The 13,308-nt window shown below is 43.4% G+C and overlaps 1 protein-coding gene across 6 annotated transcripts in view; it reads left to right on the plus strand.

The window, feature by feature from the left end:
• The window catches only part of sorcs2 (sortilin-related VPS10 domain containing receptor 2), an 848,688-nt gene that overhangs the window by 94,363 nt on the left and 741,017 nt on the right, over positions 1 to 13,308 (plus strand). The gene's annotated exons all lie outside the window — the stretch shown is intronic.

The following is a 13,308-nucleotide window of genomic DNA, read 5'->3' on the forward strand; positions in this document are numbered from 1 at the left end:
CACAAGAAATGTGAGTGCGTAACTTCCAGAGTAATGTGCCATGCATGATCTGATGTGATAATTTTCAGTGTAAGTTGACTCTTAATGATGAATTGCTATGATTTATTTCATTAAAGTTAATCACAATTTGTTAATACGTTATCAACTTTTGGCAGTGAATTGGGATATTTTAATACAATATTCATCAGGATCGGTGCTCATTCTATTAATTTTGCAGATCAATGGGATGTGTTTTAATTAATATGTTGGGAAAAAGTAATTAGAAAATAGATTTCGGTCCACTGAATCCACACTGATCATCACACACTTTTATTTCCCCACAAGATCACAAGATCTCGGAGTAGAAGTCATCCCATCAGGTCTGCTCTGCCATTCTAATCATGACCTGATCCATCCTCCCACTCAGCCCCACTCCCAGGCCATCTCCCCATTACCACTGATGCCCTCACTAATCAAATACCTGTCAATTTCTGTCCTTAACTCCACCCAACGACTTGGTCTCCGCAGTCGCCTGTGGCAACAAGTTCCATAGACCCATGACCATCTGACTAAATAAAATTGATCTCTGCTTTAAATTGATGGCCTTTTATCCTGAAGTTGTGCCCTCTTGACCTCAACTCCTCGACCATGGGTAACAACCTTGCCACATCTACTCTGTCCAGGCCTTTCATTATTCAAAATGTCTCTATGAGGTTCCCCTTATCCTTCTGTGCTCCAACAAGTACAGTCCAAGAGCCAACAAATGGTTCTTTGTATGCTAACCCTTTTATTCCTGAAGTAAAACACCAAAGTCTGCAGACACAGTGGTTGAAGTAAAATCACTATGCTGGAGAAACTCAGCAGGCCCAACAGTGAAGTTTGTATAGCAAAGATAAAGATACATTACCAACATTTCAGGCTTGAGCCTTACTTCAAGGTATGGGAAAATGCCGTCTGGAGTCCGAATGAAGTTTTTCTTTTTCTTTCATTCCTGATATCATTCTAGTAATTCTTCTTTGAACCCTCTCCAACGCCAGCATGTCCAAGTCCCTTTGCACCTCTGAATTTTGAATTTTCTCCCCATCTAAATAATAGTTTGCTCATCTATTTCTTCTACCAAAGTGTATGTCTATACAAGTTTAAACATTGTATTTCACCTGCCACCTTTTTGCCCATTCTCCTAATCTATCCAGGTCTCTCTGCAGCCCTTCAACATAGAGCACAGAATGGTACAGCACAGAATGGGCCCTTCAGCCCACAACATTTTGCCGACTTTTGGATAAACGTACTCCACAATCAACAACCCTTCCCTCACAGTCCATAGCATTCCATTTTGCAGACATCCATGTGTCTATTAAGAGTCTTGAATGTTCGTATTGGACCAACCTCCATCACCATCCTCGGCAATGCATTCTAGGTACCCACCACACCATACTTCAAAAAAAAACTTACCTTTGACTCAGAGATAGTGACTCCCAGGAATTTTAATTTCCTCACCCTCTCTACCCCTGATTTCCCCAATGATCACTTGATCATACGCCTCTGGTTTTCCCCTCCTAAAGTGAACAATCAGCCTCCTGGTTTTGGTGACACATCATTAACATGCACTTATGGTAGTGGCCATTGCCACCCTGAGGAGAAGGTGCTGCCGTCCACCCTGTATTTAGCCTTTCAAAATTTCATACACCTCTATCAAGTTGCCTCTCATCCTCCATCACTTCACATCTTCTGCCCACCCACAAGTTGGTGAACACCTTGTATTCAGTTTTGCAATCTGCGGCCAGGTGGCACATAACTGAGACTAGACTAGGGGAGATAGCCTGAAGATTTGGGGAAGTAGATTTAAGACATAGATGGGCACCTCGGCTAGCATAGTGGTTAGTGCAACGCTGTTCCAGCACCAGTGAGCTGGGTTCGAATCCGGACTGTGACCTGCTGAGTTTCTCTAGCACACTTGTGCATTACACGGGACCCCAGTGTCTGCAGATTTTCTTGTTCAAGAGCAGAAGTGATGCCCATTGCACTGTAGTACATTGCGCAGCTTGCAAAATGAACGTAAGCTAACCTCGAAATGGGCAACAAACCCGACCTTTTGAGAATCACTGGGAACATAACCCATCGTTATGGTGCTGACTCTTTGAGACCACGATGCTATTCACCCCATTCCCCTACCCATTTCTCTTAGTCTGCGAAACTTTTCTTTTCGAGAATACCTCACAGTTAGGTTTTGGAAATTGCTTTAGAATTTGCTTCCCCTATGTTTGCAGGCCATGTATTTGAACTTTAATGTCTAATTTAGACAAACATCCCAGTAACAGGCCCTTCTGGCCCATGAACCTGTGCTGCTCAAATACCCCAATTCACCATGTGTTTTTGAAATGTAGGAGCAAACTGGAGCACCCAGAGGAAACCCACGCAGACTCCTTATGGACAGCACTGCATTCGAACCTGTGTTGCTGGCGCTGTAATAGATTTGTGCTTATGTCTTCTTTGGCTTGGCTTCGCGGACGAAGATTTATGGAGGGGGTAAAAAGTCCACGTCAGCTGCAGGCTCGTTTGTGGCTGACAAGTCCGATGCGGGACAGGCAGACACGATTGCAGCGGTTGCAGGGGAAAATTGGTTGGTTGGGGTTGGGTGTTGGGTTTTTCCTCCTTTGCCTTTTGTCAGTGAGGTGGGCTCTGCGGTCTTCTTCAAAGGAGGTTGCTGCCCGCCAAACTGTGAGGCGCCAAGATGCACGGTTTGAGGCGTTATCAGCCCACTGGCGGTGGTCAATGTGGCAGGCACTGTCACGGTGGCCAGTGGAGAGCTCGCCATATAACATGATCTTGGGAAGGCGATGGTCCTCCATTCTGGAGACGTGACCCATCCAGCGCAGCTGGATCTTCAGCAGCGTGGACTCGATGCTGTCGACCTCTGCCATCTCGAGTACTTCGACGTTAGGGATGTAAGCGCTCCAATGGATGTTGAGGATGGAGCGGAGACAACGCTGGTGGAAGCGTTCTAGGAGCCGTAGGTGGTGCCGGTAGAGGACCCATGATTCGGAGCCGAAAAGGAGTGTGGGTATGACAGCGGCTCTGTATACGCTTATCTTTGTGAGGTTTTTCAGTTGGTTGTTTTTCCAGACTCTTTTGTGTAGTCTTCCAAAGGCGCTATTTGCCTTGGCGAGTCTGTTGTCTATCTCATTGTCGATCCTTGCATCTGATGAAATGGTGCAGCCGAGATAGGTAAACTGGTTGACCGTTTTGAGTTTTGTGTGCCCGATGGAGATGTGGGGGGATTACCGTGCTTATGTAACACGACACTAACTGTGCCACCCAGGGTTTCCTCATCTCTCGTCCCCAATCAGTGCAGATTCACCTCCACAATCTCCTTCAGTACCGGAGCACCACGTGACTGTGTGGCTCGGTACGACAATAACCCCATCCACAAATTTGTTGGCGATACCACGGTAGTGGGTTGTGTAAAAAGAGTGGGGGGGGGGAGAGGGGCAATGAGTCAGCATATAGGTGGGAGAGTGAAAACTTTGCTGAATGGTGCAGTAACAGCAACCTCAGTGTCACCAAAACCAGGAGGCTGATTGTTCACTTTAGGAGGGGAAAACCAGAGGCGTATGATCAAGTGATCATTGGGGGAATCAGGGGTAGAGAGGGTGAGGAAATTAAAATTCCTGGGAGTCACTATCTCTGAGGACCTTTCCTGGACCCAACATATTAATGGCATCATGAAGAAACATGTCAGCACCTTTACTTCTCCTTCTGGAGTTGGCGGAGGTTTGGTATGATATATCAAGTTTATCGTCATCTGATTGTACAACCCGACGAAACAACATTCTCTAGTTCTCGATGCAAAACACGCAGGCACTCAACCAGACAAAACTCACATACAGACAAACAATATGTATATAGGACAAGTATTTTATCTCTATAAATATTGCTTTGTACATTTGAGAGTCTCGGATGGTTAATGTGAACAGTTCCTTTAGCTGTTCAGCCTTCTCACTGCCTGTGGGAAGAAGCTGTTCCTCAGCCTGGTGGTGCTGGTTCTGATTCTCCTGTATCTCTTCCCCTACGGGAGCAGCTGAAAGATGTGTGCAGGGTGGAAAGGCTTCTCAATGATTTCGCGTGCCCTCTCAGACAACAACCCTGCTGGATCATGTCGATGGTGGGTGGTGGGGGGAGGTGGTGGGCAGGGAAAGGGAGACTCCAGTGATCCTCTCTGCCTTTCTTACAGTCCTGTGGATTGACCTCTGATCCATTTCTCTGCAGAAACTGTACCACACTGTTATGTAGCCAGCCGGGATGCTCTCAATAGACCTCCTACAGAAGGTTGACATAATAGTGGCTGATAGTCTTGTCCACTTCAGTCATCTTGAGAAGAGCGTTCGCTGTTGCACTTTCCTGACAAGTGAAGAGATGTTCAGTGTCCACGATAGGTCACTAGTTAAGTGAACTCCAAGGAACTTGGTGCTCTCCACTCTCTCTACCACAGAGTTGTCGATGTGTAGTGAAGGGTGGCCGATCCTGGTCCATGATCATTTCCTTCACCTTGTGCAGGTTGAGACTCAGATTGTTACTCTGCACCATTTCAGAAGATTTTCTGCCTCTTTGTAGTGCAACTCATCGTTGTTACTGATGAGGCCAACTACTGTTGTGTCATCTGCAAACTTGATGACACTCTTTGAGATGGATCTGATGATGCAGTTGTGCGTCAGTAGCGTGAATATGAGTGGACTGAGCACACAGCCCTGAAGTGTTCCAGTGCTCAGTGTGACGTCAGAAACCTTGGGAAACTTCTACAAATGTGTAGCAGAAAGTGTGCTGACTGGCTGTATCATAGCTTTGTATGGGAAGGGCACTAATACCTCTGAGATGAAAGCCTTGCAAAAGGTGATGGACACAGACAAAACTCTCCCCACCTTTAAGAAAATCTACTTGGAACTGCCATCAGAGAGCAGCAACAATGATCAAGGATCCACACCACCCAGGACATGCTCTGTTCTCGCTTATGCCATCAGAAAAGAAGTATAGGTGCCACATGACATACCCTAGGTTCATGAATAGCTGCTATCTCTCGACCATTAGACTCACAAACACTCAATAAAAGACTCATTCAAGGACTCTTTCTTTGCACATAATTTATTACTGATTGTTTATTTTCTCAGAATTAAATTTAATACTTTTTAAATTAATTAAAAATTTAAATTATTAAATCATTATTTAAAATAAATTAGACCAACAGGCCAATTTGGCCCCACATGTCCATGCTGCCCATTTTGCACCCCTTTAACCTGCACCCTGGTACGTTTTTGAAGGGTGGGAGGAAACTGGATAAAACTCACGCAGACATGGGGAGAAATTACAAACTCCTTCCAGAAAGCACGGGATTCGATCCCCAGTCCGGTCCTGATCACTGGCGCTGTAAAGGCCATGCACTAACCGCTACGCCAACCACGTCACCCTACACTGTCAATTTGTTTACATTTCTCTGTTTTGTGTACTTATCTTTTTCCCTTGACCGCAGTTTACCGTTACTGATAAGTAAAGCTTTGCCTGGCCCGCAGGAAAAAGAATCTCAGGGTTGCTTGTGATGTCATGTGTGTACTCTAAGATCAATTTGAACTTTCCTCCACCACATATGCCATACAGAGGCATGCCACATACTGCATTAAAGGTCTGTTTTTTTTTCTCATAACACTCTTAATTCCCTACTCCTTTGTTCTATAACTGTCATCTCTCATCTTGACTTGCTACCACTCTGTCCACATCTCCTCACCATTTTATTCACTTCAATCAAATATCCTTCAACCTTTCATGAAAATAATCACAGCCTCTCCAATTTATTCTTGCAAAGATAGTCCCTCTTCAGTCTTGTAATTTTTTTTGCACCATCTCTTATGTCTTCATATCCTTCCTATAATTTAACATTTTTAATTCATGGAGTTCTGGTTTATTCTTGACAACACGTCATTTTATATGGCTTCCACTGGAAACATCACAGACATCTCCACAATTCGTTTTGTTTCCAGGCAGACTGTTTAACCCTGAACTGAGCTTTAAAATCACATATTTCAAATAACATTAAAATGTGCACTGACAACCCTGCAGCAGTACCTGACTTAATTTTCCCTGCCACCATCTCCTTGCCCCAGCAAACCATCTTCTCCTCCAACTCTGCAGGCCTGTCCAAGGTTTCTGCATTCTATGTCCTGAACTTCATCTCACCTTGCCCCCACCCTGCATCTGGACACGTTCAGCCTTTTAGATTCAAGTGACCCGATTCTTTTGCCTATATATGACATTGTTTGCATCTTGCTATTCCTATGGACACCCTGGTTTTAAGCTATCGTTGATGTCTTCCCCCACCCCCACCCTTTCTGCAGCATTTCAAGCCTCTTTGCTCTCCTGCCAGTTCTGATGTAGGGTCTCTGACCTGAAATGATAACTGTTTATCTTATAATGAATGTACCCTGATATTTCCTGCTTTCTTTTCCTCCATTGGTTTCCTTGGTGGCACCTAAAAATCTTCCGCATGCAGAGTCCGCCCTGACCAAAATACCACTGCCCTCCTCCAAATGTGTGCTATGATTTCTCTGTCTATTAAGTGTATTGTTGCTGCCTTTCACTGGCTCTCTGTACTTAGCTCAGTGAATTCACCCATGAAGAAGTGTGAGGAGAATTGGCAAGTGCATTGGGGTAAGTACAATGAATGGTTGCATCACAGCCTGGTATGGCAATCTGAGCATCCAGGAAAGCAGACGGAAGCAGAAATTGGAAAACCTAGCCAAGTCCATACTGATCTCCATTGAAGACCTCTATGACAGACACTGCCTGAAGCAGGCAGCCAACATCATAATAGACCCACTTTACCCCCCCCCTCACCCCCGAAACTTTTCCGGTTGCTTGAAATTGTGTGTTGCATAATTGGCAAACTGTCCTCTAGGGGCACCAATTTTAAACTATTATTTTTTTTTAACCTATTTATTAACCGTAATTTTTTTTGCTGGTAGCTTTAGAACGCTGGTTGCATAAAATTTGAATAATGAGGATTTTCTTTTCTTTCTTCTTCTTTGGCTTGGCTACGCGGATGAAGATTTATGGAGGGGTAAGTCCATGTCTGCTGCAGGCTCGTTGGTGACCGACAAGTCTGATGTGGGACAGGCAGACACGGTTGCAGCGGTTGCAAGGGAAAATTGGTTGGTTGGGGTTGGGTGTTGGGTTTTTCCTCCTTTGTCTTTTGTCAGTGAGGTGGGCTCTGCGGTCTTCTTCAAAGGAGGTTGCTGCCCGCCGAACTGTGAGGCACCAAGATGCACGGTTGGAGGCGATATCAGCCCACTGGCGGTGGTCAATGTGGCAGGCACCAAGAGATTTCTTTAAGCAGTCCTTGTACCTCTTTTTTGGTGCACCTCTGTCTCGGTGGCCAGTGGAGAGCTCGCCATATAACATGATCTTGGGAAGGCGATGGTCCTCCATTCTGGAGACGTGACCCACCCAGCGCAGTTGGGTCTTCAGCAGCATGGATTCGATGCTTGCGGACTCTGCCAGCTCGAGTACTTCGATGTTGGTGATGAAGTCATTCCAATGAATGTTGAGGATGGAGCGGAGACAGCGCTGATGGAAGCGTTCTAGGAGCCGTAGGTGATGCCAGTAGAGGACCCATGATTCGGAGCCAAACAGGACTGTGGGTATGACAACGGCTCTGTACACGCTGATCTTTGTGTGTTTCTTCAGGTGGTTGTTTTTCCAGACTCTTTTGTGTAGTCTTCCAAAGGCTCTATTTGCCTTGGCGAGTCTGTTGTCTATCTCTTTGTCGATCCTTGCATCAGATGAAATGGTGCAGCCGAGTGGAGCACATCTCGTTTGTCTCTTCCTCGCACCAGAACGTAGTCCATGAGGTGCCAGTGTTTGGATCGGGGATGCATCCAGGTAGTCTTCAAGCTGTCTCTCTGCTGAAGGGCTGAAGGGGAATATTTTTTGTGCTGTAATGTTCTATGCTTCTAGGTGTTTTGTTATACTAAGGCTGTTGACTTTTTTTAAAAAAAGGCAATATAAAATCCTGTGTGACTATTCTAAGTCGACTTTAAAGAGACTGCAGATTCTGGAATCTAAAGCAAAAAACAAACTACAACTTGGCATTTCAGGCAGCATCTGTGGAGGGAAATAAGTAGTCAGCATTACAAGTCAATCCTACTTTGGGTCTTAGAGTCCAATCTATAAATTGATCCAACTATTTTCTGATGCCAAAGCTGTACCCTGGTCAGGAAACATTTGAAAATATTATTAATATCCAGCCAAGCCAAGATTATTAAACATGCCTTCGGGAAACAGCAAACTATTTTAAAAATTCTTAAGTTATCGATGCAACAATTACTATTTTTAAAAAAAATGATAAACTATTCTTAAAACAACAATGCATAAACAATGAGTAACATAAATTAAATTAATTAAAAAGAGAACTGAAATTCCTTATTGCTTTGCAATTCATTCTCACTGTAATGAACTAGCATGCTGTTCCTGTATCAGGTTGGAGCCAGGTTTGATGTGCAGACTTTCCAGCCTACACACTGGGATTTTGCAGCACCCTAGTTTGATGCCCATATGGAATATAAAATTGGATTGCAGTTTGTAAATCCTGGTGAAGGGCAGACGATTGGTTCTGAACTTTGACATTCACATGTGAGCTGTTAGCTTTCTGACAGTTAAGAGTGTGGGTGGAAGAGAATGCAGAAGGGTTAGCTAGAATTACTAGCAGATCCCTGAAAGTCCTGGCACGCAAACATGGAAGCGGAGCAAATTAAGTTTCCTGTCCAGAAACACCTTTTCCCCATTCAGAAATGATGTTAGTTTGCCTCTTGTTGCATCTTTACCAGAATTTGATGAGCAATGCATCCCGAGTTTCAAGTTTATGAAAAGATTTTTTTTAAAAGCCAAGGACTGAAAGCTCTTGAAAGCTATACAAGCTGCAGCATATTTTAACCTCTGAAGACTGTTACTGAAGGAAAGTTTCAAGTTTCAGTTCTGTGTAAAGTGATAAAACAGCTAATGGATGAGGTTCTGTCCTGTGGCCATCTAGACCACATTTCCTTCAGTAAAGGTGTCATGCTGCAGATGGCTCAGTTCTGTCTTCTGCATTGATTGAACATGTGATATCAGGGCAGGCAAAGAAGATTTCAGGGAAACCTTTTTGGCTTCACCCCTTCAAAAGTGCTGTGCCTCATTTTAATAGATTTTATTCTGTAGGATATTTTATCTTCACTTCCCAAGTGGTAATCTGCTGGATTGACATTCATTGCAAAACCAGCAGATTATCATTCAATTGCAATTGATAAAATGAAAGTGATTTCAGATTTATTTTGAGAAAACTAATATCAGGTACATAGATACATATGAAATAATGTTTAAGTAAAATAGAATTACAGATGGTCTTTGGCTTGGCTTCGCGGACGAAGATTTATGGAGGGGGTAAAAGTCCACGTCAGCTGCAGGCTCGTTTGTGGCTGACAAGTCCGATGCGGGACAGGCAGACACAGTTGCAGCGGCTCCAGGGGAAAATTGGTTGGTTGGGGTTGGGTGTTGGGTTTTTCCTCCTTTGCCTTTTGTCAGTGAGGTGGGCTCTGCAGTCTTCTTCAAAGGAGGTTGCTGCCCGCCAAACTGTGAGGCGCCAAGATGCACGGTTTGAGATGGTAAACAACAGTAAACAGGATATTTATGATCCATGTTATTGATTTAAAAAGAAAAAAAAAACTAATTTAATTTCTGAGCCCAACCTTTTATATAAGTGACTATTGGCAAAGTCAGGTATCAACTATTGATCTTGAGACTAATATGTTTATAAAAAAGGAAAAGAAGAAAAAAAATTAATAAAGACTAAAAATAATTGATCTACAGATTTTGAAAATAATTGAAAAAAGAACCCGAGAGAAAAAAAATTAATACTTATGTTAGTAGTTGAGCACCTAATTTTCTCTAGAGAGAGGGATGCCATCAAATCCAATAACCATTGAGTATGTGTGGGAGGGAGAACATCTTTCCACCACAGCAGAATGAACCTCCTAGCAACCAGGGAAGCAAAGGCGACCACATGGGATTGAGATGGAGTCAAAATTAAGCCCATTGGTCCACTCACTCCAAAATCAAGAGTAAAAAGGGCTCAGAGAGAGATTTAATTCAAGAATCAAGGACAGTGTAGTTTCCAGTAGTTACAGAGGGAGGGACATTGCCAGAACACATGATAAAAAGTACCTTCCTGAGTTGTACATTTAGAGGATATATTGGGGTCAAATTTAGCTAATTGAACATTGGAATAATGGGCTCTATGGACAACTTTAAACTGTAATAAAGAATGTCCAGCACAGAGAGAGGATGGATGAATCAAAATAGAATCCCATGTATCTTCAGCAAACAGTTGTTGAAAGTCATGTTCCCATACTTTCTTAACCTTAGTTAAGGAACTATCACTTGATCTTAAAAGTAGGACTGAAAGCAGTCCTTTCTGATTAGGTTTAAAATTATATACTTCCCACATAAGATTAAAATCTAAGTCTTAGGAAAGCCTCAACGCTAATGAATTTAAGAAGCTCCCAATATGTAAATAGCCAAAAAAAAATGATGATTAGGCCATTTAAATTTGGCAGATAAATGCTCAAAAGGGGCAAAGTTTTGGTTACATACAAGTCCATCCTAGACCATTGAGTATATCCAATGTCATGGACAAAGGGTAAAAAAAACAAAAAAAGAATTATGTAAAATAGAATGAATTAATAAAAATCTGTGATAACCAAAGTGCTTTCTAAATTTGAACCAAATATGCAAAGTATGTCTAATTACCAAATTATCAGTTAGTTTGGAGAGTGATAAAGCCAAATGTGCTTCAAGTATTGAGATAAGAGAATGTCTTTTAATGGATTTAATCTGTCAATCCATCCTGAGGCACTGAATACTCATTATGATGTATCCAAATAATGAAATATCTAATGTTCGCTGCCCAGTAATAATGTCTCAGATTAGGTAATGCCCAGCCCCCATTTCTCTTAATATTTTGAAGGATTTTTTTCTATATAAAAGAGGAAATAAGTGAATCAAAAATAGATTTAGAAGCAAATACATACAAAACATACAAGAACTTAGACAGGATATCCATCTTAATAATAACCCTCCCTATTAACATCATCAAAAGAGGAGACCATTGAGATAAGGACTTCAATAAAGTAAGACAATTTTCCTCATCAAGTTGGTGATCTTTCTAGTAACAGTAATACCTAGATAATTAAATTGATTTTAAACAATTTTAAAAGTGATGGAGGAGTCATAAAAGTGGGAAGAATCCAAAGGGAATAACACTCTTCTGCAAATTCAACTTGTAGCTTGAGAATTGACCAAATTGATTGAGAAGTGATAAGATCTTTGGAATTGAATGGTCAGGATCGGATGTATATAATAGAAGATCGTCAGCATAAAGAGATACTTTATGGATAATTCTAGCTCTAGAGATTACTGTTATATTAGCTGATTTCCAAAAAGCCAATACGAATGGCTCCAAAGCCAAATTAAATAAGAGTGGACTGAGAGGTCAACCCTGTCTGGTTCCCTGAAATAGTTTGAGGTTTAGATTTAATTGAATTAGAAAAAAATTGATGATGTAGGGGGGTGAATATATTAATTTAATCCAATTAACAAATTGGGAACCTGGGTTAAATTTCTCCAACACCCAAAATAAGATATCGCCACTCAATCCTATTGTGATAGTACAGACCTATCACCAATGTATATAGTTACAGTATCTAGAGTGTAATGACTGTGCTTACAGCGATCACCTGAGAGCTTAGCCACACCTACTGTCTGGCCCTTAAAGGGTTGTGTCCCTAGCCAGGTTGGATCATTCCAGACTGGTCAGCCACCTGTGAAGAGCACCTGTTTTTTGCTAATAAAAGCCTTGGTTTGGATCAACAAGTCTTTGGTTCTTTCGACGAGCTCTACACCTATCAAATGCTTTTTCAGCAACTAGATCAGGGGTGTCAAACTCAAATTCACGGAGGGCCAAAATTAAAAACTTGGACTAAGTCGAGGGCCGAACTAAATATTTATTGAAAATTTTCAACAACATCTGCATGTTTTCTCTTCTTTCAACATATGTAATGTTAAACTTTAGGATATAACTTTAGGAGGATAATGTTACAGGTCAGGAGTAGGTAGCTCAAGTTCACCCTTTGCTTGACCTGAGGGAAACCTATTTGGTCCCTGTGGAGATGTAGTCAGCATTCACAGGCTGTGTCCATTTTGGCCTGCATTAGGATTCAGCATTTCCTGCTCACTCCTCAGGCTCTAGGCCTCTATTCACCCTCAACCCACCATCCCTCTACCTGACCAGTCCTTTACCCAACCTCTACTCACCCCTCACTCCACTCGCTCTGTCTCTACCCACCCCATCCTATACACGCCCCTCTACTGCCTCTCCCCTCAACCTGTTCCTCCCTCTACCCGTCTCTCACCCTCTAATCACCCCTCCCCTACTCGCCCTGCCCCTTCCCTTTTACCTCTTCCCTATCCACCCCTCCTTCTACTCATCCCTCCCTCTAACTGCCCCTCGCACCACCATAACTTCCCCTGCCCATTACTCCCCACCCCTGCTTACTCACCCACTCAGGCCCAGCGCGCTGCTGATCAGCCTTTGCGGACAGCCACCAACTCTCTCTTCACGTGCAGGGCCGAACCAGCCGTCCCTGGGGTCCGCGCGGGTGCAAGCGCTGAAGGCCGTGGCGGCTGGGAGAAGTGCGCTCACGCTGTGGAAAGGCCGTCTGGTGCCAGTCGCGCGGGGCACGCGCTGCCCGAGGGCCGTGCGCAGCCTGCCATGCCCGTCGCGCCGACAGGCAATCACAGGCGCTCGCCCATCCGCCGCACTGCTCGACAGGTGGGAGAAGTGACTGGTTGTGCGGGGAGCCTTCCAACTGGCTTGCCGGCTGATGACATCGACAGACTTCTCGTGTTACAATTTCTCGTGTTACAATGGGGAAGGATGTGCAATGAAGGGGGAGGATGGTGGGGGTGACATTACCAAAAAACAGCATCGGCTCTCGCTGCAGGGCGGGCCACCTCTAATGTATTTTTGAAATGATCTTGCGGGCCAAATATAATTATATCCCGCGGGCCAGAGTTTGACATGTGTGATCTAGAGAAAGTACACATTCAGAGGACGAGATTGTAGGGGAATAAATAATACCTTAAAGTTGACGAACATTGAATTGTCAATAACATCCTTTCATAAATTTGATCCTCAGAAATAATATGAGGTATCATATTTTGTAAGCTAGAAGCCAGAGTCTTAGATAAAATCTT

Source organism: Narcine bancroftii, chromosome 3 (genome assembly GCF_036971445.1).
Source record: "Narcine bancroftii isolate sNarBan1 chromosome 3, sNarBan1.hap1, whole genome shotgun sequence".
In the NCBI taxonomy this organism is placed as follows: domain Eukaryota; kingdom Metazoa; phylum Chordata; class Chondrichthyes; order Torpediniformes; family Narcinidae; genus Narcine; species Narcine bancroftii.